This window comes from Vombatus ursinus, unplaced genomic scaffold, assembly GCF_900497805.2.
Source record: "Vombatus ursinus unplaced genomic scaffold, bare-nosed wombat genome assembly UNPS02014773.1, whole genome shotgun sequence".
Classification (NCBI taxonomy): Eukaryota; Metazoa; Chordata; class Mammalia; order Diprotodontia; family Vombatidae; genus Vombatus; species Vombatus ursinus.
The window spans coordinates 31,022,368-31,048,483 of NW_020954551.1; the positions used below are offsets into that span (position 1 = coordinate 31,022,368).

Sequence of the window (26,116 nt, forward strand, 5' to 3'; positions counted from 1 at the left end):
CCTTCCTTCCTTCCTTCCTTCCTTCCTTCCTTCCTTCCTTCCTTCCTTCCTTCCTTCCTTCCTTCCTTCCTTCCTTCCTTCCTTCCTTCCCTCATTCTCCCTCCTTCCTTCTCTCCCTTTCTGCCTACAAGTTCTTTACTACTTTTTTCACAGTATCACTGTGAATAAAAGCATTATGATCCCTAGCTTTACATATGAAGAAACTTAGGCTCCAAGAAGTTCCATTATTTTGCCAGGGTGGGCCATGACTTAAGGATAAGAGCTACAATTGGACTCCAATTGTCTCTGGATTTCTAGGCCCTGGCTTTTAAGGATTTGTAGAATGAAAGAAAGCTAGAAAAGAAATAAAATGAATGAAAAGTTCTCTGAATGAAACTCAACTATATCTACAATCCCTTTCTATTGGCCATTTGTTTTATTCCCATGAGAATTTATGTTGAAAGCTGTAGGTATATTTGTCATAAGTAAACACTTGTATTCAATTGCTCTGAAGACACATGAAAGTATGGATGGAAATGGAGATGGCAAAAATCTCTGCATGTGGGGAGAAGACAATGGGAACAGGGCTAATGCTGTTTCAAAGAAACTCAGGATGGAGGGAATTTACTTACAAGATTGATTTAATAATGCATGTGTGGAAGAATTCTATGTAGATACAGATGTTCCAAATGAAAGCATTGGTAGATCTCTTACTAGACTAGGGCCAAATGGAACAGTTAAATCCGACAGTATGTGTGATCCATTTATTGTTAGAGTATTTCATAGACTTGTTAAGAATCTTTTATACTAGAGCATCTGGCTAGCAAGCCAAGAAAGTTCAATTGAAATTCTAAAGAGTACATATGCTTGCTGCTTGATAAATTCTGAAGTTAATAAGGAATTGTTCCTTAATTTGTGAAATAGAGGTTTTGAAAAGAGTTGAGCAATACAAAAGCATCACAGGGTTGCATAGTGATAACTTTGCCTCACAGAAAAGCACACAGCCTTTTTTCATACAGTTTGCAGGCCACAAATTTAGCCGGCAAGTCCAAGGGAGAGAATATATTTGGGGCAATTCCTAGGTTCTAGGTCCTTTTCTTTTCGAGTATCATTTGGAAACAAGTTCTGGTTGTAATTTTTGGTTTACCTCAAACGATATACAAAGGCCCTGAAAATTAAGACAGTTAACTTTCAAGTTAAGGACCATTAAGTGAGGCCTTTACTCAAATAATTGAATTCAGGTTAACAGATGAACTCCAGTTTTAAAGAAAGATAATTATACAAAGTGGCTATTTTGCCCTTTCTCTTATTCCTGCTGCTGATGCTTTTCTGCAGGGATTATCTAGTTTCTCTAGTAAATTTTGTGTATATTGTGTAAAAGACCTTTTACCTGGCTGAAAGGTTCTTTTCTTCTTTCTTTCCTTTCTTTCTTTCTTTTCTCTCTCTTTTTCTTTCTTTCCCTCCTTCCCTCCTTCCTTCCTTCTTTCTTTCCTTCCTTCATTCCTTCATTGCCAAAGGAGAGGGGAATAACTATTAAAATATAGTTTTACACTTTAGAGTCAGTGATTTGTGGCCAAATTGGTGAATTCCAGATTCCTTTTTGGAAGAGGAGTATTTTGAATCCCCCAGGTAGTGTGAGCCAGAATTTCCTGAGGCAGCGACAGTAAGAAAAGGCATTTATTAAGCACTTACTATGTGCCAAACATTGTGCTAAATACTGTGAATACAAATATAACCAGAAAGAAAGACAGTCTCTGCCTCAAAGAGCTTACATTCTAATGGGTGAAGGTAATAGATAAAAGGAAGCTGAAAGCTTGAGGAGAGAAGAAGAGAATAAGAAATATAACACCTACTATGTGCCAGGTACTATGCTAAATGCTGGAGGAAGAAGAAAATTGCACAATTTCTGAAGATCCTCCAGTTCAGAGAACTAAGGTAGTAAATTGCAGTATTTCGAGAGTATAGGTATAATGGGAAAGAGATTACTTGTTCAGTAGCCTCAAAGAATGTTTGCCTTCTGAGAAGATTCCAAACCACAGGGTAACACTATGAGTGTGGAAAAAAATGTGTAAGATTGACCCTGTTGGAGGACTAGCAACTCATCAGAAGGTGCCAATGGCAACCTCAAATCCAGTTTCCTTCTGAGTAGAGCTCATTGGTTATTTAAAAGCTTGTGTGTTTGTGCTAGTGTTTGGCTCCTACAAGACTTTTCTATCTTTTCCATTTTCAGTGAGATGAAATAAAGGCTCTCCTACAGGATTGCTGACTTTGATACCCATATTTGGAGAAAACTAGACATGAGCCAAATGTAAAGCTATTTTTAGAGTAACTCCAAGTTGAGTCAGTAAGCAAAAGAGAAAAAAAAATTCTTTTCTCTCCTGGGTCGTCCCTGTCAGGACAAGACTTGGTGTATGACTGCCTAATGTCATGGGATATGGGAAAGCACGGGAAACCTAGTTTGGTTGTCATATCAGGAAGAACATTCTAATCCTCACAGTTATCTTGGAGTATACTGGATTGCTTTGATAGAGTAAGTTCTCCCTCATTGAAAACCTTCAAGCAAATGCTGAATGGCTATCTGATGACTCTCTACTGGAGAGGATTCTTCTTCAGATACAGATTGGACTAGATGGCCAGAAACTTCTCTTATAACTCTGACCTTCTGTGTGCCATCTAGCTAGGATGAAGACACAACATATTTGATTTGTACAACTGAAAAATGGCCTCTTCTGCCTTCATCCCAAGGAATTCTGCTTTCTCCATCTGCCATTCTTTTTTTGAGCAATTAAGGAATTTTATTACTTTGGTCTTTATAATATACTCCTTAGAAGGTTAAAGAACTTTGAGGATATTATCTCGTCAATTTTAAAAAAAATCCCTGGGACAGCAGTTGATTCACCAGAATGGTCATCCATTTTTAATATGTGACAGTTGGGGACAGGTAGATAGAGTGGATAGAGCACTGCCCCTGGAGTCAGGAAGATCTAAGTTAAAATCTAGCCTCAGACACTAGAAGTGTGACCCTGGGCAGGTCAGTTAACCCAGATTGCCTCAAAAAAAAAAAAGGGAAGAAGAAGAAGTGGATAATTGAGGCAGAATAAGGCAGCCGGAATGGTGCTATATCTTAAATGCTCACTCAGAAGCTATTATATCCCAGTTGCATCACCATATCAATGAAGGAAGTAGTTGGCAAAAGCAATGGCTTTGATTGCCATATAGAAAGACAAAAACTGAACCACAATGCAAGGGTTGCTGGAAGAAATACTTGTGCAGATCTGTCCAAGAAAAGCAATAACAACAACAACAAAAAGCAGCAATATGGGCACAGGTTCAAGAGAGAGCTCTTAAAAACTCAAGTCTTCTAGTTAGATGTAGCTCAGGTTAAGATGCAGAAGACATGAGGGATATAACTTTTTTTTGAAAAAAAAATCTCCTAAATTGTGGCATGAAATTATAGGCACTGGACTTGAAGAATAAAACCATGTTGTGGAACACGGGATTTTTCAGTGGAGGTAGAGGTGGCTGGAAATTGCTTTTTGCAAGGCAGCTCAGATAGAATTGGGAAGGATTGTTTGTGAGCAGTGCTGCACCCAGAAATTGTGCACAGCAAACAAATCACTGTGAATTAGGAATGCTTGAGAACCATTATTTGCTGACCTCAAAAAGAGCATGTGAGTTAAAAAAAAAGTTCCCAGAGGATTTTTTTAAAGTAGGCCGTAAGTTGTTTATTAAAAACAACAACAATAACTCATTATTTTTTCTAGCTCAGTAAAAATGAAAACAAAAATAAAATACAAAACACAGCTCAGGATATTTAACTAAAATACAAATCTGTTTGTTGTGAGGATAAAATGAAATAATATTCCTAAAGTATTTTGCCAACTTTAAAGTACTATATAAATGCTAACTATTATGATTAGAGAGTTGAACAGTCTACTAGAACTAGCTTTCTGATCTTTTGAAAATTGATAAACATCAATAAATGATCATTCCCCTATACAACAAATACCCCCAAAAAAGATTATATGTGAAACTGTGAATCTCTGTTACATAAAGTTCTTTTTTAATTTTTAATTTTATTTTTTTACAGTAAATGGAGGAAAATTTTATTTTTTTAATTTATTTATTTTTAGTTTTCAACATTCATTTCCATAAGATTTTGAGTTTTAAATTTTCTCCCCTTCCCCTTCCTTTCCCTCCCCCCCCCGCCCAAGACATCATGCACTCTGATATAGGCTTTACTTATATATTCATATTAAGCATATTTTCCCATTAGTCATGATGTAAAGAACAATTAGAACTAATGCAAGGAGCCATGAGAATGAAGCAATAAAACAAAACAACAAAGGAAAAGGAAAGCAAATAGTATGCTACTGTTGTGGTCTGAGAGGTTGAGACCCCTTGAAGAATGGAGTACAAGATGGGGTCGTCTGGAATGAATTCACAGATTCAAGCGTTCTTTAACTTAAGTTGGCAAAGATTTATTCTTATGCTATATAGCAGGTAAGGATTCTCAAGGAACCTGCGAGAGACTGAGGATGGTGCTGGGGTTTATAAGGAAAAGGGTATGGGAAAGGAATGCCAGGGATACTAATTAGGTAATCTAAAGGTCCAGGTGCCTTTGGGAGCTATGGATGGGAAAGTATAGAGAGTATATCAGACATTGAGGGAGTTGTCAGAGACATGGACCTTGGGGATCTGGCAGGAGGGAGAGTCCTTGGGTCAGCCAGGGACAAAAATCCTTGGGCCAGGCAACCCTCTCTCTGCCCTGATTAAAGAATGTGTTCTGCAACAAGAGAAAATTTTCTCACGGGACTGGAGCCTACTAAGAAACTGAGAGGCTTCCAGAGACATGATCTTAGGGCTGGGGTTTGAGCAGCCCATCACTCTTTCACCCAGTTTTGTGTAATTGCACCAGGTAGAGAGGTAAGTGTCTTTCTGTGGCCCTCTCATGAGTAATTGCTAGGCGCAGTGTCCTTGGGCTGGGGAAAACCACCAGGGATAGCGTTTCTGAGGATAGGGAGAAATATAGTCTTGGAATTGTGGTCCCAGTACAAGACCCAAGCACTCCATCACTTCCATCAGCATTCGGACTCCATAGTTCTTTCTCTGGATGTGGATAGCAATTTCCATCATGAGTCTTTTGGAGTTGTCTTAGATCCTTGCATTGCTAAGAAGGGATAAGTCTATCAAAGTTAGTCATTGCACAATGTGGCTGTTGCTGTGTACGATGTTCTCCTGGTTCTGCTCATTTCACTCTGCATCAGTTTATGTAAGTCTTTCCAGGTTTTTTTGAAGTCTGCCTGCTCATCATTTCTTATAGCATAATAGTATTCTATTACATTCATATACCACAATTTTTTCAGTCATTCTCCAATTGATGGGCATCCCCTCAATTTCCAATTCTTGGCCACCACAAAAAGAGCTGCTATAAATATTTTTGTACATGTGAGTCATTTCCTCATTTTTATGCTCTCTTTGGTATACAGACCTAAAAGTGGTATTGCTGGGTCAAAAGGTATGCACAATTTTATAGCCCTTTGGTCATAGTTCTAAGTTGCTCTCCAGAATGGGTGCATCGTTTCACGACTCCACCAACAATGCATTAGAGTTCCAATTTTCCCACATCTTCTCCAACATTTATCATTGTCCTGTTTTGTCATGTTAGCCAATCTGATAGGTGTGATGTGGTACCTCAGAGTCTTTTTGATTTGCATTTCTCAAATCAATAGTGATTTAGAATTTTTTTTTAATGTGACTATACATAGCTTTAGTTTCTTCCAATGAAAACTACCTACTCATATCCTTTGACCATTTCCCAATTGGGAAATGAGTTATATTCTTATAAATTTCACTCAGTTCTCTCTATATTTTAGAAATGAGGCCTTTATCAGAAACACTGGTTGTAAAAATTCTTTCCCAGTTTTCTGCTTTCCTCCTAAACTTGGATGCATTGGCTTTGTGCAAAAACCTTTCAATTTAATGTAATCAAAATTATCCCTTTTTCATTTTATAATGTTCTCTATCCCTTGTTTGGTCATAAATTCTTCCCTTCTTCGTAGATCTGAAAGGTAAAGTATTTCTTGCTCTTCTAGTTTGCTTATAGTATCACTCTTTCTATCTAAATCCTGTACCCATTTTGACTTTATCTTGGTAGAGTGTGTAAGATGTTGGTCTATGCCCAGTTTCTGCCATACATTTTTCCATCTTTCTCATCAGTTTTTGTTAAATAGTGATTTCTTATCCCAGAAACTGGAGTCTTTGGATTTATCAAATAGTAGATTAATATAGTCATTGACTGTTGTGTCTTGCAAACTTAACCTATTCCTCTGATTCACCACTTAACTTCTTAGTCAGTACCAAGTAGTTTTGATGATTGCTGCTTTATAATACAATTTAAGATCTGGAACAGCTAGCTCACCTTCCCCTGCATTTCTTTTCATTAGTTCCCTTGATATTCTAGACCTTTTGTTATTCTAGATGAATTTTGTTGTTGTTTTTTCTAGCTCTACAAAAATAATTTTTTGGTAGTTTGATTGGTATGGTGCTGAATAAGTAAATTAATTTGGGTAGAATTGTCATTTTTATTATATTAGCTTGGCCTACCCATGAGCTGCTGATATTTTTCCCAATTGTTTAGATATGACTTTATTTGTGTGAAAAGTGTTTTGTAATTGTATTCATATAGTTCCTGGGTTTGTTTTGGCAGGTAGACTCCCAGATATTGTATAATGTGTACAATAATTTTAAATGGAATTTTTCTTTCTACATCTTGCTGCTGGGCTTTGTTAGTAACATAGAAATGCCATTGATTTGTGTGGGTTTGTTTTATATCCTGCAACTCTGTTAAAGTTGTTTATTATTTCAAGTAGTTTTTTACTTGATTTTCTAGGATTCTCTAAGTGAAAACTTTGTTTTTTCTTTGCCTGTTGTAATTCTTTCAATTCCTTTTTCTTCTCTAATTGCTACCTTTCTAGCACAATATTGAATAACAATGGTGATAATGGACATCCTTGTTTCACCCCCAATCTTACTGGAAATGCTTCTAGTTTATCCCCATTACATATAATGCTTGGTGATGGTATTTGATAGGTGCTATCTGTCATTTTAAGGCAGACTCCATTTATTCCTATGTTTGCTAGTGTTTTTAATGGGAATGGGTGTTGTATTTTGTCAAATGCTTTTTCTGCATCTATTGAGATAATCATATGATTTCTATTAGTTTTGTTGGTCAATTATGCTGATGGTTTTCCTAATATTGAACCAGCCCTGCATTCTTGGTATAAATCCTACCTGGTCATAGTGTATTATTCTTATGATAAGCTGTAATCTATTGGTTTATATTTTATTTAAAATTTTTCCATCTATATTCATTAAGGAAATTGGTCTATAATTTTCTTTCTCTGTTTTGGTTCCTGCCAGTGTAGGTATCAGCACTGTATTTGTATCATATAAAGAATTTGTTAGGATTCCTTCTTCACCTATTTTCCCAAATAATTTATATAGTATTGGCATTAGTTGTTCTTTAAATATTTGATATAATTCAATTGTAAATTCATTTAGCCCTGGAGATTTTTTGTTAGGGAGTTCATTGATGACTTGTTCAATTTCTTTATCTGAAATGGGGTTGTTTAAGTATTTTATTTTCTCTTGTATTAATCTGGGCAATTTATATTTTTTGAAAATATTCAGGGGGGAGGAACCAAGATGGCAGAGTAAAAGCAGTGACTTGCTTGGGCTCTCCCCGAGTAGGATAAGTCTGTGTCTGCAGTGAGAGAGAAGCGTGGTCCCAGCCCCAGTCCCTTAGCATGGCCCTAGGGTGGTGGCTGCCTCCTGAGCTTCTGACCCACAGACTGAGGGGGATTTCAGTGGCTGATCAGAGGGGGATTGCAGGGATATCTTTGATGGTACTGAGTTCTCTTGCTTTGCCCCTGCTTGGATCTGAGTCACAGTTCTGGGTGGCAGTCCTGGGGCAAAGAGGAAAGCTGGCGTGGTAGAGCTTGTAGTGGTGGTAGAGAGGAAGTCTTCCTCACAGTCCCAAGACAGAAAAGAATGCTTGTGGTCACTCATAGACCACAGCACAGGCCAGGAACAAGGTATACACCTTGCCCTTGATCATAGCACCTTGGAAGAACTGAAAATTTACAGGTTCCTGGAAGTATCTCTGAAAACAGCTGCACAAAACCCCCCAAACTTGGGACAATACATTCTTCACACTGGAAGTAGACCCCTACCTTAACAAAGAGTTTATAACTCAAGTATTTGACTGGGATCATGAGCAAGCAGTACAAAAAGAGTCAGACCATAGAATCTTACTTTGGTAACAAAGAAGATCAAAACATACAACCAGAAGAAGACAACAAAGTCAAAGCTCCTACATCCAAAGCCTCCAAGAAGAATATGAATCAGTCCCAGGCCTTGGAAGAGCTCAAAAGGGATTTTGAGAAGCAAGTAAGAGAAGTAGAGGAAAAACTGAGAGTTTTGCAAGAAAATCATGAAAAACAAGACAACAGCTTGCTAAAGGAGACCCCAAAAAATACTGAAGAAAATAACACCTTAAAAAATAGCCTAAGCCAAATGGCAAAAGAGGTCCAAAAAGCCAATGAGGAGAAGAATGCTCTAAAAAGCAAAACTGGCCAAATGGAAAAGGAAGTCCAAAAGCCTACTGAAGAAAATACTTCCTTAAAAATGAGAATGGAGCAATTGAAAGCTAGTGACTTTATGAGCAATCAAGACATTGTAAAACAAAACCCAAAGAATGAAAAAATAGAGAACAATGTGAAATATCTCATTGGAAAAACAACTGACCTGGAAAACAGATCCAGGAGAGAGAATTTTAAAATTATGGGACTATCTGAAAGTCATGATAAAAAAAAGAGCCTAGACATCATCTTTCAAGAAATTATCAAGGAAAACTGCCCTGATATTTTAGAACCAGAGGGCAAAATAGAAATGGAAAGAATCCACCAATCTCCTCCTGAAAGAGATCTCCAAAGGAAAACTCCTAGGAATATTGTAGCCAAATTCCAGAGTTCCCAGGTCAAGGAGAAAATCTTTCAAGCAGCCAGAAAGAAACAATTCAAGTATTGTAGAAACACAATCAGGATAATACAAAATTTAGCAGCTTCTACATTAAGGGACCAGAGGGCATGGAATATAATTTTCCAGAGGGCAAAGGATATAGGATTACAACCAAGAATCACCTTCCCAACAAAACTGAGTATAATCCCTTCAGGGGAAAAATATGGACATTCAGTGAAATAGAGGCCTTTCAAGCATTCTTTTGATGAAAAGACTAGAGCTGAATAGAAAATTTGACTTTCAAATACAAGACTGAAGTGAAACATGAAGAGGTAAACAGGAAAGAGAAATCATAAGAGACTTATTAAGGTTGAACTGTTTACATTCTGCATGGAAAGATGATATTTGTAACTCATGAGACCTTTGTCAGTATTAGAGTAGTTAGTTGGAGGGAAAAAATTATTTGTACATATATATATTTATATAAATAGAGGGCACTGGGTGAGTTGAAGATGAAGGAGTAATATCTGGAGAATAAAATTAAGGGGTGAGAGATGATCATACTGGGAGAAGGAGAAAGGTAGAGGTAGAATTGGGTAAGTTATTTCACATAAAACAGACAAGAAAAGGCCTTTACAGTGGAGGGGAAGTGGTGGAAGGTGAGAGGGAATCAGGGAATCTTATTCTAGTCAGATTTGGCTTAGGGAGAGAATAACATACACATTAACTTGGGTATGGAAATCTATCTTACCCTACAGAAAAATAAGGGGAGAAGGGGACAAGAGAGCAAGAGGATGATAGAGGGTAGGGCACATTGGGGGAGGGGATAGTCAGAAGCAAACACTTGTAAGGAGGGACAGGGTCGAAAGAGAGAGTAGAATAAATGGGGGGGTGTGATAGGATTGAGGGAAATATACTTAGTTTTTCACAACATGACTACTATGGAAGTGTTTTTCATGACTACACATGTATAACCTGTATTGAGTTGCTTGCCTTCTCATTGAGGGTGGGTGGGGAGAGAAGAAGGGAGAAAATTTGCCAACCAAAGTTTTAAAAACAAAAGTTAAAAAAATTATTTTCACATGCAACTGGGAAATAAAATATACAGGAAATGGGATATAGAAATCTATCCTGCCCTACAGGAAAATTGAAGGGGAAGGGGATAAGAGAAAAGGGGGGGGAGAGATAGAAGGGAGGGCAGATTAGGGGAAGGGGTATTCAGAATGCATGCCATCTTGGGGTGGGGGGAAAGACAAAATGGGGAGAAAATTTGGAACTCAAAATCTTGTGGAAGTGAATGTTGAAAACTAAAAAAAAAATAATTAATTAGAAAAAAAGAATAAAAGGAGTCCTGAGACCAAAAGAAGAAGAAGAAGAAGAAGAAAATATTCATCCATTTCTCTGAGATTTTCGAATTTATTCGTATACAGTGGGGCAAAATTGTTCCTAATTATTGTTTTGATTTCTTCTTCATTGGTGGTGAATTCACCACCAATTTTATTTTTGATGTTGGTGATTTGGTTTTTGTTCTTTTTTTAAATCAAATTAACCAAAGGTTTATCTATTTTATTTTTTTCCCATAAAACCAGATCTTAATTTTATTTATTAGTTAAATAGTTTTTTTTAATTTCAATTTTATTAATATCTCTTTTGGTTTTCAGAATTTCTCATCTGGTATTTAATTAAGGATTTTCAATTTGTTGTTTTTCTATTTTTTTTAGTTGCATGTCCAATTCATTGATCTCTTCTTTCCCTATTTTATTCATGTAAGGATTTAGAGATATAAACCTTCCCCTAAGGACTGCTTTTGCTGCATCCCATAAGTTTTGGTATGTTGTCTCATTATTGTCATTTTCTTGGATGAAGTTATTGATTGTTTCTATGATTTGTTGTTTGACCCACTCATTCTTTAGATTATTTAGTTTCCAATTATTTTTAATCTATCTTTCCATGGCCTTTTATTACATGTAATTTTGATTGCACCATGATCTGAAAAAGACGCATTTAATATTTCTTCATTTCTGCATTGGATTGTGAGGTTTTTATGTCCTAGTACATGGTCAATTTTTGTGTATGTGCCGTGTATTGCTGAGAAAAAGATATATTCCTTTCTATCCCCATTCAATTTTCTCCAAAGGTCAACCATATTTAACTTTTATAATATTCTATTCACCTCCTTATCTTCTTTCTTGTTTATTTTGTGGTTAGATTTATCTAGCTTTGAGAGGAGGAGGCTGAGTCCACTGCTAGTATAGCTTTGCTCTCTATTTCTTCCTGTATTTCCCTTAACTTCTCCTTTAAGAATTTGGATGCTATACCACTTGGTGCATATATGGTTAGTAATGATATTACTTCATTATCTGTGGTATCTTTTCCCAGGATGTAGTTTCCTTCTTTATCTCTTTTAATTAGATATATTTTTGCTTTTGCTTTGTCTGAGATCAGGATTGCTACCGCTGCTTTTTTTTTTAACTTCAACTGAAGTATAATATATTCTGCTCCAGCCATTTATCTTTGCTCTGTGTGTATCCCTCTGAAATGTGTTTCTTGTGAACAACATATTGTAGGATTATGGTTTTTAATCCACTGTGTTATCCATTTCCATTTTTTTGAAAGAGTTCATCCCATTCACATTCACAGTTATGATTTCTATCTGTGTCATTCTCTCCATCCTATTCCCCCCCTTCTGTTTATGCTATTCTCTCTCCTTTGTCCCTTTCCCTCCTCCTCACTCAGCCTGCCCTCTTTTCTATTATCCCCCTCCCTTTTCTTTCCCTTTATTCTTTCTACTTCCTATAGGATAAGTTAGATTTCTATACCTAACTGATTATGCTATTCCCTCTTTGAAGCAAATCTGATGAAGGTAAGGTTCAAACAATGCTCATCTCCCTTCCCTCTTTTCCTCTACTATATTAGGTTTTACTCCCTTTTCATGTGATGTAATTTATCCTTGTCTGCCTCCTCCTTTCCCTTCTCCCAGTACAATCCCTTTTCATCACTTACTTAGATTTTTTACTATCACATCAAAGTCAACTTAAACCCACACCCTCTGGCTAAGTATACCCCCTTCTAAATGTCATAATAACATTACAGTTCTCAAGAATTACAAATGTCATCTTCCTTTTTAGGGATGCAAACAGTTTGCCCATATTAATAATATGTTGTTGTTTATTTTTTTCTTTCCTGTTTACCTTTTTATTCCTCTCTTGCGTCTCGTATTTAAAGATCAAATTTTCTGTTGAGTTCTAGTCTTTTCATCAGGAAGGTTTCAAAGCTCCCTATTTCATTGAATGTCCATCTCCTCCCCTGAAAGATTATGTTCAGTTTCGCTGAGTAGCTGATCTTTGGATGTAATCCAAGCTCCTTTGCCTTATGGAGTATTGTATTCCATGTCCTCCAGTCTTTTAAGTTAGAAGCTGCAGGGTCCTATGTAATTCTGATTGTGGTTCCATAATATTTAAATTGTTTCTTTCTGGCTGCTTGCAGTATTTTCTCTTTAATCTGGTAATTTTGCAATTTGGCTACAATATTCCTTGTCATTTTCAATTTGGGATCTCTTTCAGGAGGTGATTCGGTGGATTCTTTTGATGACTAATTTTTCCTCTGGTTCTAGGACCCCAGGGAAGTTTTCTTTCGTGATTTCCTGAGGGATGTTGTCCAGGCTCTTTTTTTATCGTGATTTTCAAGTAGACCAATAATTTTTAAATAGTCTCTCCTGGATCTATCTTCCAGGTCAGTTATTTTACCAATGAGGTACTTCATGTTTTCCTCTATTTTTTTTATTCTTTTGTTTCTGTTTGACTGATTTTTTTTCTCTCATAGAGTCATTAGCTTCCACTTGCCCCATTTTTTTTTTCTTTTTGGCGAGGCAATGGGGTGAAATGACTTGCCCAGGATCATACACCTAGTGTCAAGTGTCTGAGGCTGGATTTGAACTCAGGTCCTCCTGACTCCAAGGCTGGAGCTCTATCCACTGTGCCATGTAGCTGCCCTTGGTTATAGATTTTTAAAACATTATACTCATCTCTTCTTCAACAAGTGTATATTCTCCCTGGATCTGGGGTGGGATTTGCCTGGGGGGAAATTGGCAATGTGGTTAAGGTTTGTTTTCAGGAACCTTGAATTTTCTTTTGAGATATTTCTCCTCCCATGCTTCCTACATTCCCTACACCTGGAATTCCCATGGTGTCTCTGGGAGCCCTACTATGCTTTCTCCCCACTTCTCAGTTCTACTTCAGGACTATCTTACCTTAATGCCCCAATTAGTTCCTTTTCCTCACTTCCCTAAGTAAAAATGTACCATACTTGTGACTCATCCCCTCAAGTCTAAGTAAGTAATTGACTAGCTAATCTGATAAATACTTTAGTGTTAGGTATTAGTGGTTGATAATAGCTTGAAGAATCAATGACCTCCTACAGAATGGTTGGTATTTTAGTTTAGACTTAAAGCAATTACCTCAAGACAGTAACTCTGCAGAGGATAAAGGATTTGTTTTGGAGCCAAGGAGATTTCAATATCCTTCAAACCCTACCATTTCAAGGTCAGTCTGTAGGTTTGACTATGGCTTCATATAGTAGAAGGCATTAAAAATGTGGGCACCCCAGTAATATTTTACTCCATATGAGGAGAAAAGGTCTCCTATGATAGGACCAAATCCTCTCTCCCCTACTAGTATCTTTCTAATAAAAGAAATGGAGAAGTAGGCTAACATTCCAGTTCAGTTAATATCTATACGTTGCTTTGATCTGGGGAAAAATGAATTTCCTCTAAATCTTCATACCATCTTCCTGATACTGTGACTTTTTACTTTAGGCTAACTGATTGCAAAAGGCTAATTTGGATGATAGCTTCTCCATCTCACTGCCAAGTGTCTTCCCAGTAGGACATTTTTAGAAACTATGTTAACTCTTTGAGGGCCCACTATTTCACTTTCCGTGTATTATGTCCTCATCACCCAGGAGGTTCTTTCAGATCTTTGGGGCAGGGGATGGAGTGGGGGGGAGGGAGGTCAGGTCCCTATTTTAGGGGACACAGTGACAATTGGGCTGTTCAGTAATCCCTGCAAGAGCTAATTTCTCTCCACTCAGTTGCTATACAATTATTATCTGGACTCTGAAGCTTCAAAAAAGAAATCTCATATCCTTTGTTAACTACAGAATGAACAGTTCTAGTGAGTTTGTGTTCGATTATGTTTGTTGTTATTTATCTGCTTTAAAGAGCTGAAAGGGGACTTAGAGATAACTTACTCTGATCCTCTTGCATTTTAAAGAGGAGAAAACTAAGGCCCAGAGAGGTTATAAATTGCTCAAAAGTCACACAGCTAAAAAGTAGTAGAGTCAAAATTAAAACCTAGCTACCTTCATTCCAAATACAATGCTCTTTCCACTGCACCATGTAGTCTGGGCTACAGTATCAGATCTTTCCTTTAGAGTTAAAGTTGGAAAGGACCTCAGAGGTTCATCTTGTCCAACCTTTTCATTTTTTTTTTTGGTGAGGTAATCAAGATTAAGTGACTTGCCCAGGGTCACACAGCTAGTGAGTATCATGTCTGAGGTCACATTTGAACTCAGGTCCTTCCGACTCCAGGGCCAGTGCTCTATCCACTGCACCACCTAGCTGCCTCCCAACTTTTTTGTTTTACATATGAGGAACTGAAACTGTAGAATAAGGAGGTCACACAGATAGAAAATGAAAGAGCTAAGATTGGGACCCACGTTTTCTGGGTCTAGCACTCCTACTTAAGTCTTCCTTGAAAAACTAACCTGTTTATAGTGGTTTTGATATGTATTTGTAGAAAGAAATCTAGGTTTGATATGTATCTACAACTGTGTATCAGGGTTTGAGGGTTAACTACCTTCTTAGCAACATTGACTATGTGACTTATTCATTTTCTTGATATCAAGTACTAGGGTAATCCAAGGGTATCTTTGGATACTTATTAATTACTAGAATTGTAATTTCATCAGTTAACTCTGAACCCCCACACCAGTTTATTACATATTTGATATGTTTAATTATTATATATTACATGTTTAATGTTAAAAGATTTCTTTATTTTATTACGTATATAATATAATACACAATGCAATAACATTACATATGTAATAAACTAAAGAAACCTCTTTTTACATGCACATTTGATCAACTAATCTCCTAGGTTTTAATATCAAGTTTAATGATTATATAAATTGTTAACGATGTAATAAAATAATAATATAAATAAGTATTTACAGCATTTTAGCCATGAGAAAGATCACAGCAAAGTCACCATTTACCTTCAGTATGACTTCAGATAGCTTCTCATTTCTTGAACAACAGTCCTACCATTGAATTCATTCAGGATACTAATTAAAGTCTTTTCTCTTGAATTCTCTTTATTCTCTTGAAAGCATAAGGCTTAAAATAGTTCTCTTCAGGAAAATAAAGTCTCTTCATATTCTTTTCTATGCTTTTTGAAGATTTTTCCTCAAGCCAGCACTTTTTTTTTCTATTATTTTTATCCTCAACTTAACAAGCACCAAAATAATATAACATTCCCGTATGCCTAGTGGGAAAGAAAAATAGGATTTCAATGAAACTACGTACCTCTACTATGTACAGCTGGCTTTTCTTTATAAGTAAATGTGGGTTAAGCCTGTAGCTTTCAAAACTGTCATGCTTGTCAGTGTTTCTTTCTGGTCATTCTTTTAAAAAAAAAGCCTCAGTTTTTTTTTTCCTTCTCTCCCTCTTTCTTTCCTTCCTTCATTTTTTTTTCTGCCTGTCTCTCCCTCTCTTTTTCCTTCTACTCTATCTATATTTCTTTTTGTTCCCTCTGTCCCTCCCTCTCTCTCCTCCTATTCTATGTCTCTTACTCTTTCCTTCTATTTCCTTTTTTTGTTCTCTGTCCTCCTCTTCTTGAAGAATCACCTTTTGTAATGGCATCTTTAACAAAATAAACTTGAAAAAAAATGAACTTAAAGTTGTGCTCTACAGCTGTTCTTTTCTTGGAGTTTTTCTGTTACATTTTGTCCTTAATTTCAGTTTTATAATGGAGAAAAAAGAAAAGCAAAGCAGATAAAACAACCAAAAAAAATGCTATTCCACAAACAGTTTCATTTGGAAAATATCAAGGAAAAGTCTCCAAAATAGATTGTTCTTGTTAGTATATATGTAAACATTCAAAATTTTCAGAATCATCTGCTGACTTTTCTTTTCCTTCTTTTGTTAGTAATGAAATAAATAAACAGAAATTCATCATAACACCTCTCAGTTATATGAAACATACTCATGGTGACTAGATGAATTTTTACATGAAATTATTGAATTTTGTTTTCTGGGCTCTCTACAATTAAAGTAAGCCTGTTTTCTTCGTAATATTTAGATGTAATATCAATAACAACAGGTTATCATTGTCATCAACTAGATGTGGCCATTCCAGAAGCCAGGACCAGAATACACTATTAGGTTTCTCAAGGTCCTTTCTAGTACTGTGCTTCTAAAATAGCAATTGCTCAATTTTGTCAAAATTGTTCCATTTAGGAGCTATCTCAATAGGTCTAGTACACTGTTTTGGAAATTTTGATATCTTTTTCAAAGTTTTAACAGCAAAAACCTCTGAGCCTCTTCCAAATCCCTATTGCATATAGATGTTCAAGAGGTTGGTTTTTGTCAATGGTACATCTCCATCAGTACATAGATAGATAGATAGATACATAGATAGAGCACCAGACTTAGAGTTAGGAAGACCTGAATTCACATATAGCCTCAGACACTTACTGGCTCTGTGACCCTGGGCAAGTCACTTAACCTGTCTGCCTCAATTTCCTTATCTGTAGAATGAGCTAGAGAAGAAAATGGCAAACCCCAAATGGGGTCACAAAAAGTTAGACAAAACTGAAATGACTGAACAGCAACAAAATGCATATATATGTGTGTGTATATATGAATACATGAATATGTACATCTCTCTGTGTACATGCATATTATGCATACACATATATGTATATACACACATGTGTGTGTGTATCTTTAAAAATAAAAGAAAAATTTGTTCTGCAATGGATCACCCATGCTTTATTCAAGTGGTCAGTAGCAAGGACGCCTACATATCCTAAATCAACTAAACACTAGCATGTTAAGATGAAAACTGGAAAAATCTTAGATAACTTGACAAACAAAAGTATATTGGAGTGCCAGATCATGCCAGTTGGATATTACACCAGTCTTCAGAGCTCATGTAAGTCACAGTGATTTTGGTTAAAGCTTTCCCTTTGCTTTCTCTATATAAGTCTGAAGAGAGTCTCTCCTTAGGAACTTAGTAGGGCATATAAGAAAGCTTTTACTTCAGCCTCCTGAATTTTTACCTGACATTTTCCACCAACAATAAGTTCACTCAATTAAAATTTTTTTAAAAGCAGACATCTATAGTACTGGCAGAAACAGCTATAGAAAGTAGCTTCCTTTGGCACCCTTAATTTCACTTAAGACTGTCTTTGTTTTCCTCCTGACAGGTTAGGAGTAAGATTATTGATGAGGTCTCCTGGTTTCATGAACCCAGAGGGCTCCTGAACAGGTGTGAAACACTGGAAATGCAATTAGGGATTTTCCTTCTTTCAAAATTTGAGGTTTTAATGAAAGGAGAGAACAAGAGAGATTAGGGGAGAAAAAAAATCCTCAAATCCCCTCTTCAAGTTTGCCAGGTTTCTAGTAAGCTTCATTCTCCTTCAAGTGCAAAACTATGTGTTGTTGTTGTTTTCTTTTTAATTTCTTTACATCTGGAGTGTTTAGAGGTCATCTGACTTAAACTCATCATTTTATGGTAGCTCAGAGATTAAATGATTTGCTAATGTTTGTAAGATAATAAATGCCATGAGAAGAATTTGAACGTTGGTCTCCTGACTCCAGATTTAATGCTCTTTCTACCACATCACACTGCTCTCCCTAGCACTGACACTATTTTATAGGATGCATTTTTTAATATAAATTTTTGATAGGTTTTATCTTTTTTTTAATTTCCAAATTGTTCAAGATGTATGACTTCAATGACTTCTGTAGCTTTCCCTCCCTTTTCTCTGTGGCATAGATGTCAATGGATAGAATGATGCACAAAACTTAATGTCCTCACTCATTTATCTGGTGCCAGCTTTTATTTTTATATAATTTTATACAAATTCTGCATTATTAAGATGTAGAAAAAATGGGATTTTTATTCCCCCAGAACATTTTTAAGGAGAATATAGTTTATAGGGTTTTATAGAACTATAGAAATATACTAATATAGAAATATAGCAAATGAATTCAATAGCCATCTGGCTGACTCATTCTGGAATGAAAATTTTTTGTACAACATATCTGATGAGTGGTCATTCAGCATCTGCTTAAAGACATTCAGGGAAAGGGAGCTCTCTGTCTCCTGAAGCAGCCCATTGCCCCATCTACTTTTACAGATTCACTGACTGGGAAATGTTGCCTGATAACAAGTTTAAATTAGGTTGCTCTGGAACTTCCACTCATTATTCTTGGTTCTGCCCTTTGGGGTCAAGCAGAACTATTCTAATCCCTCCTCCTCCTGACAGCCATTCAGCTATCTTTGCCTCCCTCCTCTCCCTGGCCATCCTCTACCCTCCAGTCTATTCCAGGTTAGACTTCTTAAGTTTCTTTAGTCATTCCTCATTTGGCATGTAGGTGGTTCAGTGAATAGAGCGCTAGGCTTTGAAGTCAGGAAGAACTGAGTTCAAATCTAACCTCTGACACTAGCTATCTAACCTTGGGCAAGTCATTTAACCTCTTTTTGCTTCAACTTAAAAATAGTGATAATAATGATACCTGCCTCTAAGGTTCGAAAGAAATAATTGTAAGTAGCTTAGAACAGTGCCTGGTACTGTATAGATGCTGTATTAGGTGCTGTATAAATGCTATTATTGTTACTGCTATTATCATTATTATTTGTCATGAATTCAGTGTCCTTTACAATTCTAATTACCCTCGCCTGGATGTTTTCCAAGTTTCCAAATGTCCTTAAACTGAGGCATCCATAACTGAACTCAAAATTTCAGATAAAGTCTGATGAGGGGAGAATATAATAGAAAATCTCTTCCTTACTCCTGAAAGTCGTGTCCCTTCTAATGAAACCCCAGGATGATTTTTTTTGCTACTATTTTACATTGCTGACTGATATTGAATTTGTAGTCCATTAAACCCCCCTGATCTTTTTCACTCATGCTGTTATCTAAACACACCCCTCCCATCTTGTTGTAAAATTTTTTTCTTTTGTTTTGTAAGATTTTGTATTCCTTCCTATTGAATTTCCTCTTTTTATATTTCGTCTCATGTTCTAGGAGCTTGTCAAGATCTTCTTGGATCCTGTACCCATCATCCGATCTGTTGACTATACTAGTTTTTTTTTTTAATTTAACAAGTTTTAATGGCTATGATTCCAACAACATATTAATCAAATCAGTACAGATGATTTTATTGCAATTGAAAGTACTTCATGTGCCTTCTCAAGGTGACAGTTCAAATATAGCTAAAAGAAGCATCGATGTCTTTACTGAAAAAAATTAAATTTGTAATTTGTCTCTATTGCAGCCTGATAATCCAATTATATTGTGATAGAAAAATAAACTTTGAAGGAAATTGAGAAAATGTACTAATTTCTCTATGTTTAATTAGTATGTGATGGCAATTACAATGCTTACAATCACTTAGACACAAAATACTGATTACTGAAATATCAGGGCAGTTACCTATGAAACAAGTTAACATTTCTATGTCTTTGTAGCTAGCACCTGATTAGACCCACTAGTAAGGCAGATAATCCCAAGCATCAGATAGTCAGCTAAAAACCATGAAACCAAAATCCTGAGTGGTCCTTTGCCCAGCATTTATTTCACAATGTAGATGAGTTGGTAGGCTTGCTGTCCTGTTTTTGTTGAGAGTGTGTTTAAAGATTAAATTGGCATTCATTCATTCATTGATAATGTCCTAGCAAATACTAGCAATGTAGGCAGAGAGGGAGGGAACAAGAAGATGGAACCATCAAAAATAACTTGTGTCACGGTGGTGCTTAAACTAAGCCTTCAATAAAGACAGAGATTCCCTATTGATAAGGGGTAGGTGGCATAGCATCTTGGTTGATGGAAAAAGAAGGACATATTAGGATTTAAAACTTTTTGTAGACGATGATTGCATGTAACCATAAAATCAATCAAACAGTATGGAAAGTGTCATACGATAGGTTTAAATGGAAGGAACCTTTGAGGTTATCTTATCCAACTCTTTATTTTTTTTTAAAAAATTAATTAAATTTTAAAAATTAATAAAAATATACTTTCCATTTTATTAACCTCCCCCATTCCCCCTAAACATGGTAACAAATATAACTAGTTAAGCATGCAGATTCCCACACATGTTGGACATTTCTCTCTCTATAGATAGTTATAGATATAGCTAGATAGATATACATATACACACATATCTGCATATATGTGCATACACATAGGTATGTATGTACACTCACATCTATCTATATCTCTTTATCTATACCTATATCTATCTATTCCATATCAATATCCATATCTATGTCAATATATAGCTATAGATATTTATCTCAATCTGTACCCTGGAGCCTGTTCCCTCTCCTGTCGAGAGGTAAGTTGGATGTTCCCTCGTGGGTTCTTTAAAAATCAAGATCATCAGAGTTGTTAAAGGTTTACCATGTTGTTTGTCTTGCTTCTCTTTTATTGTATAGATTATTATCCTGCTTTTGCTTACTTCACTCTGCTTTATTTCCTACAAGTCTTCCCAGTTTTCTCTGAAATAATCCACTTAATCATTTCTTTTAGCATAGTATTTTTCCATTACATTCACAGACCATGATTTTCACTCATTCCCCAATTGGTGGGCATGTTCATCCCTTCATTTTACAAATGAAACATCTAAGATCTCAGCCTCCTTTACACTCTTAAAAATTACTGAAGTACCCCAAAGAGCTTTTGTTTATGTGGGTTATAGCTACATTTACCGCATTAGAAATTATAACTGGCACATTTAAAAATATGTATTAATTCATTTTAAAATAACAATAATAATAAAATACTACATGCTAACATAAATAACATATTTGTGAAAAATAACTATATTTTCAAAAAATGATGAGGAGTGGCATTATTTTATTCATTTTTTTGTGTGCTCTTTAATATCTGGCTTAATAGAAGACAGTTGGATTCTAATATCTGGTTCCATTCAAATTGACAATATGTTGCTTTGGTTGAAGTAATGAAGAAAATCTGGTCTCAAATAGATAATGTGGTTGTAAAAGGGAAGAAATAATAATAAAGAAAATACCCTTTTCAAATAATTGTGGATATTCTTGTTTGATACTACACCTAAACTTGATAAGTAGTAGTTTCTAAATGTTAGTTGACATGTAGAATCTGAAACCACATCAATGAAGGAATGAACAGGGGTAAAAAAGGCAAGTAACATGTTGTTATTAACTATGAAAATGCTGCTAGTATGATCTCACAGACTTCTGAAAGGGTCTCAGAGATGCCTGGAGGTCCACAGGACTTACTTTGAGAATATTGTACAAGGTCACACAACCAGTATGTGTTAGAGGTACAATTTGAACCCAAATCTTCTTGACTGTCATCTCAAGTCTCCATCCTCTATGCCACACAGCCTCTCAGGAAGCATAGGAGTAAAAATTAAGATGCCATGTGGATCTATAGCCATTAACTTTTAATATTAATGACTAGGTGAATTCTTTTGATTCATTTAATTCATACTACTTTGTTAAAGAGGCAGCTATTCAGTTTTGATCCTGAATGTAATTAAGACATTTAAAGTCAGTGAAACTTGTACCTTTCTCTCTTGGGAGGGAGCTGCATTGCAGTCAAGAACTTTAGTGTCAAAAGTTTACACAATCATAAAGGTGATTAGAACCCATATTTATTGTTATAAGATGATGTGTTAGTTAATTTTGTAAGAATGTCTTACGTTCAGTTGATGATGCTTCATTTTGTATGATCATGTTTTGCCACATAATTTGGTACTTGTTGTGTCATTTGGTAAATGTGAAGTTTATGGGTTTGTTGACTTTGTAAATTTTGAGCTAGAATGATCTGATTCTAGACATGATTACTTCATCATCTTTCTGTCATGAAAGGTACCACAGTGAGAAACCAGGATTTTGTTATTCATATATAACTGCTTTGCAAGTCCATCTCCCTCTAAACCATTTATGTCAGTTTTATGGGCAGAATGTAGTTTCTTGGACAGTTCATTAAAATGTGATTTAATTTATTATATTCAAAATAGCCTTTTGCTCCGAAGATGACAAAGGTGAAAATAACTTCCTTATTCTTTTTTATTCTCATCCCTTTTTCAGTGACCTGTGAAATAAAATCTGCCCTCCAAATCATGTTTTATTAAAAACTACTTGCATCTCTTTTCAAGATGTTAAGGTAATTTCTGCATGCTGAGTCCCTGTCCCACTTATTTTGAGAGTATAGAAAAATGTTACCTGATCAAATTCATCATGAGCGCTTTAAGAAAAAAGGCTTTTATTTATCTTTCCTTTGTAACTTCAATATTGGTTCTGGGGATGAATAATGTTTCTTTCCTATTATCAAATAATCACAGTAAATATGAATAATGGAACACAAGACAAGTACATTCTTAAATAGCATGAAAAAGAATACCACCTTTGATTTACTTCCATGATATTATATTTTGATATTTTACTCCTGGTCAGATTCATGGAAATCTTTTGGGATAGTGTGTGTGTGTGTGTGTATGTGTGTGTGTGTGTGTGTGTGTGTGTGTGCTCAAGTGCGTGCATTTGGGCAAAAGGTACTAGAATGGGCAGAAGATTGCTAGATTGCTCTCCTCGCCATGTAGGATTGGTAGGTAGAAAGGTTTTCTCTCATCTAGAGCCCCACATTGTTAGGTTCTGCGGAAAGAGAAGAGCAGACTGATATCTTTTCTGTAAATTCTCACATGTAGATTGTGACCCACTTTGCAAATGGGTAAACTGCCTCTGGTCCAGGGAAAGTTACTTTTTAAGTGACTTCTTCTGGCTCTAAATAAAGCTTGCAATCAGAACTGGCCTTGAGTCCCCCAATGCCAGTACTTCTTCCCAGCTTGAAATCCATAGAAGAAAACTGGTGTACAGGGTGACAGGAGGCCAGAAGGAAAGACCAGTATATTAAAAGGTAGGAAATCAGCTTTCATGGACCTGATCTAACTAGAAATCCTAGGAGAAATATATCAATGAAAGCTTGACTCTAGAAGTCAACAGTTCAACAAACCACCAGGAATGATGGAAATATTAATGTATAGCAAATGCTTTGGGCATAGAAATTGAGGCAATGGAATTTTGAAAAATAAGCCCTGATTTAGTCAAAGAGGAAGAACTCTACTGAGAGACAGGACTTTCTACTACTGCTCAAGGAGCAAAGGACATTTCTCAGTGTACTTAGTAAATACTGACTGATGGCTAGGAGACATTAAAGTCTTTAAATTAAAAAAAAATGTGTTTCGAATTAATTTTCACCAGAGTATGCACAAAGCTGAATGACAAAGTTTCTTGAACAATTAGAAAATGTTTAGGACAATTTCTGCAAAATGTAGATAGAAGGAAATTATAAAATTCTCTACTCCAGAGAATCAAATAAGGATTTATTAAGTGTCTTTTCTATTGTGATATTGTGTGAGATTCCACGAGAACAAAAAGGCTTTGAAGAAGGTGGGACATGGTCAACACACTACTCTGACTATTTTTGAAGGGGTGGAGAAGTGTTTTGAACCTCAAAAAGAGTGATAGTTTTCAAATATATTTGATCTATAGACAGATTTGGCAGGACAAAATCCCTGCAAAACCCAAATTTCCCAGTTGGGTGTTGGCAGAGGGAAATGGAGATGGAAGAGAAGAACTTTCTTAAGAATTAATGAAAGACAATGTTGTCTGATGACAATAACATTGTGTTAGGATGTGAAAATGCTTTTATATGCATACAGTGTGATATACAAATGGACTAAATTCTTTTTATTTTCATAATTATGGGAAGAAAGCACTGTTTTTAAGAAGACACTGAAGGATTTCCCAAGCCTATTATCTATTGCTAAAAATAAATGTATAAACGTAGTCATATCTGACATACTTCAAAAGAACTGTTACCTTGTGGCTGGATGTAGTTCCTGCACCATCATAGGCAGCTCACAACCCATCCTTACCTTCTCATACTTGTATCGATGTCCTTCCATAAATCCTCCATACTATATATACACATATACATATACACACACATATATTATATAGGCATATGCATACATGTAGTACTCTATAAACTTTAAAGTGATATATAAATGTTAGCTGTCATCATCATAATTATCTTTAGCTCTAAGGTTATAGACATTGGGGTCAAGGTCAATAATTATACTACTATCAGAAAGAGGAATGTCGGAAGGAAGAGCAGGAACAGGGAAAAGATCCGGTAGTAGGTCAGACATTTTTATGTAGAGTTCAGAAGGGAGGTCAGGGTTATGTAAATTTAATGGTCATTCTTAGAGATGTGGTTGTTGAAGTTGTGTGGATGAATGGGAGCACCCTCTAGAGAGGAACAAGAAGAGAGTTAAAGGTAGACTTTGGAGTAACATCAACATGAAGGGCTAAGGAAAAGCATAAAGAGCCAGTGAAAGAGCCAGAAGGAATGCTGTTAAAGAACTAAGAGAGGATCAGACAATTGCAGATTTTCTCAAGCCAAGGGAGGAAAGAAAAGCCAGGAGGAGAGAGCTGTAAATATAGTTGAAAGTTGCAGTGAGGTCAAGGAAAAGGAGGACTCATAAAGTCCATTGGAATGGCAATTAGGGCTTTGTTGGTGATCTTGAAGCAGTAATTTGGAACCACTGCAATTATTTTAGCCCCCCAAGTTCGACCTTTAGCTATTGACCAGGGCTGGCAGTGTGATGCATCTTAATGAAGGCACTGCTTTGAGACTATCAGCAATTGATCCTGACTGCTGAGTTTGTTCAAACCACAGGGGGAAGAATGGTCACAACAAAAATAAACTAATGTTTGAGTTCTTGTTAAGGGAAAGAACAATTTGGCTTCTGAACTTTCTGAATTAGAAAAACAAATCAACAAAGAAAACATCTCTAGAGTCATAGAATTTCAGAATTGGGAGGGATGCCAGAGATCATCTAGTCCGATTCTCAGCTGAAGGATGGATGCCCTGGTATATCCTGCTGCCTTTGATTGAAAACAGAAGTGGGGAGGTAGGGTGTAAGGAGGAGCGGAGAGCATGATAAACTTATTCAGATAGCTAAAAGGTTCTATTATAGAAGAGTGATTAGAATTATTTTACATGGACCCTGAGGTTAGGACCAGGAGCAATGAATGAAAGTTGTAAATAGGGAAATTTAGGCTAGATGTCAGGGGAAATGTCCTAATAATTAGGATTGTCCAAAAGTAAAATGGACTGTTTCAGGAGGTAGTACCCCCCTCCAAAGATACTTGAGCTAAGGCTGGATATGAGTGTATTTCTATGATTTTGTGATTTTAGTGACAGAGAACTTCCCCCTCATGCTATGCCTTAATGATCTCCTGCTGGTTCTTAGTGATCACTGCCTCACTTCTTTTATTATTATTATTTTTTTGCCAACTCTTTTCTTAAATGCTTGTAAAGTATATCTCTGAGACATCCAGGTAGACACATGTGATTAGGATGAGGGTATATCCTGGCACAATGTTTGGCAAGAACATGGCTAGTGTGATGTAAGAAATGTGGATGGGGCTTGCTAGCCATCATGGTCCATGGGACACACTTACCATCAAGATGGGAGCTCCAGAGTCGAAAGGGTTGAGTTGCCTTGCCCATGATTTGTGGATCGGAGGATGCTTCAGTTGGGCAGATGATGAGTTTCAGTGGCATGGAGGGTACAGTGACAGGCAGAGCAAATAGCGAGAAGATAGCTTTGAAGGAATGTGAAACAGAACTTAATGTTTTTGAGCCTTAGTCTTGTTATGTGTAATATGGGAGTAATATAAGCTGCACTACCACTGTCATAGGGTTGTTATTAGGAAAGTGCTTTGTAACCTTAGAATTCTGTACCAGCATCAGTCTTACTCATCTT

At 36.2% G+C, this 26,116-nt stretch overlaps 1 protein-coding gene across 1 annotated transcript in view; it reads left to right on the forward strand.

Moving 5' to 3' along the window:
* GRM7 (glutamate metabotropic receptor 7) overlaps positions 1-26,116 on the forward strand; it is a 989,789-nt gene that overhangs the window by 442,398 nt on the left and 521,275 nt on the right. The window lies entirely within an intron of this gene.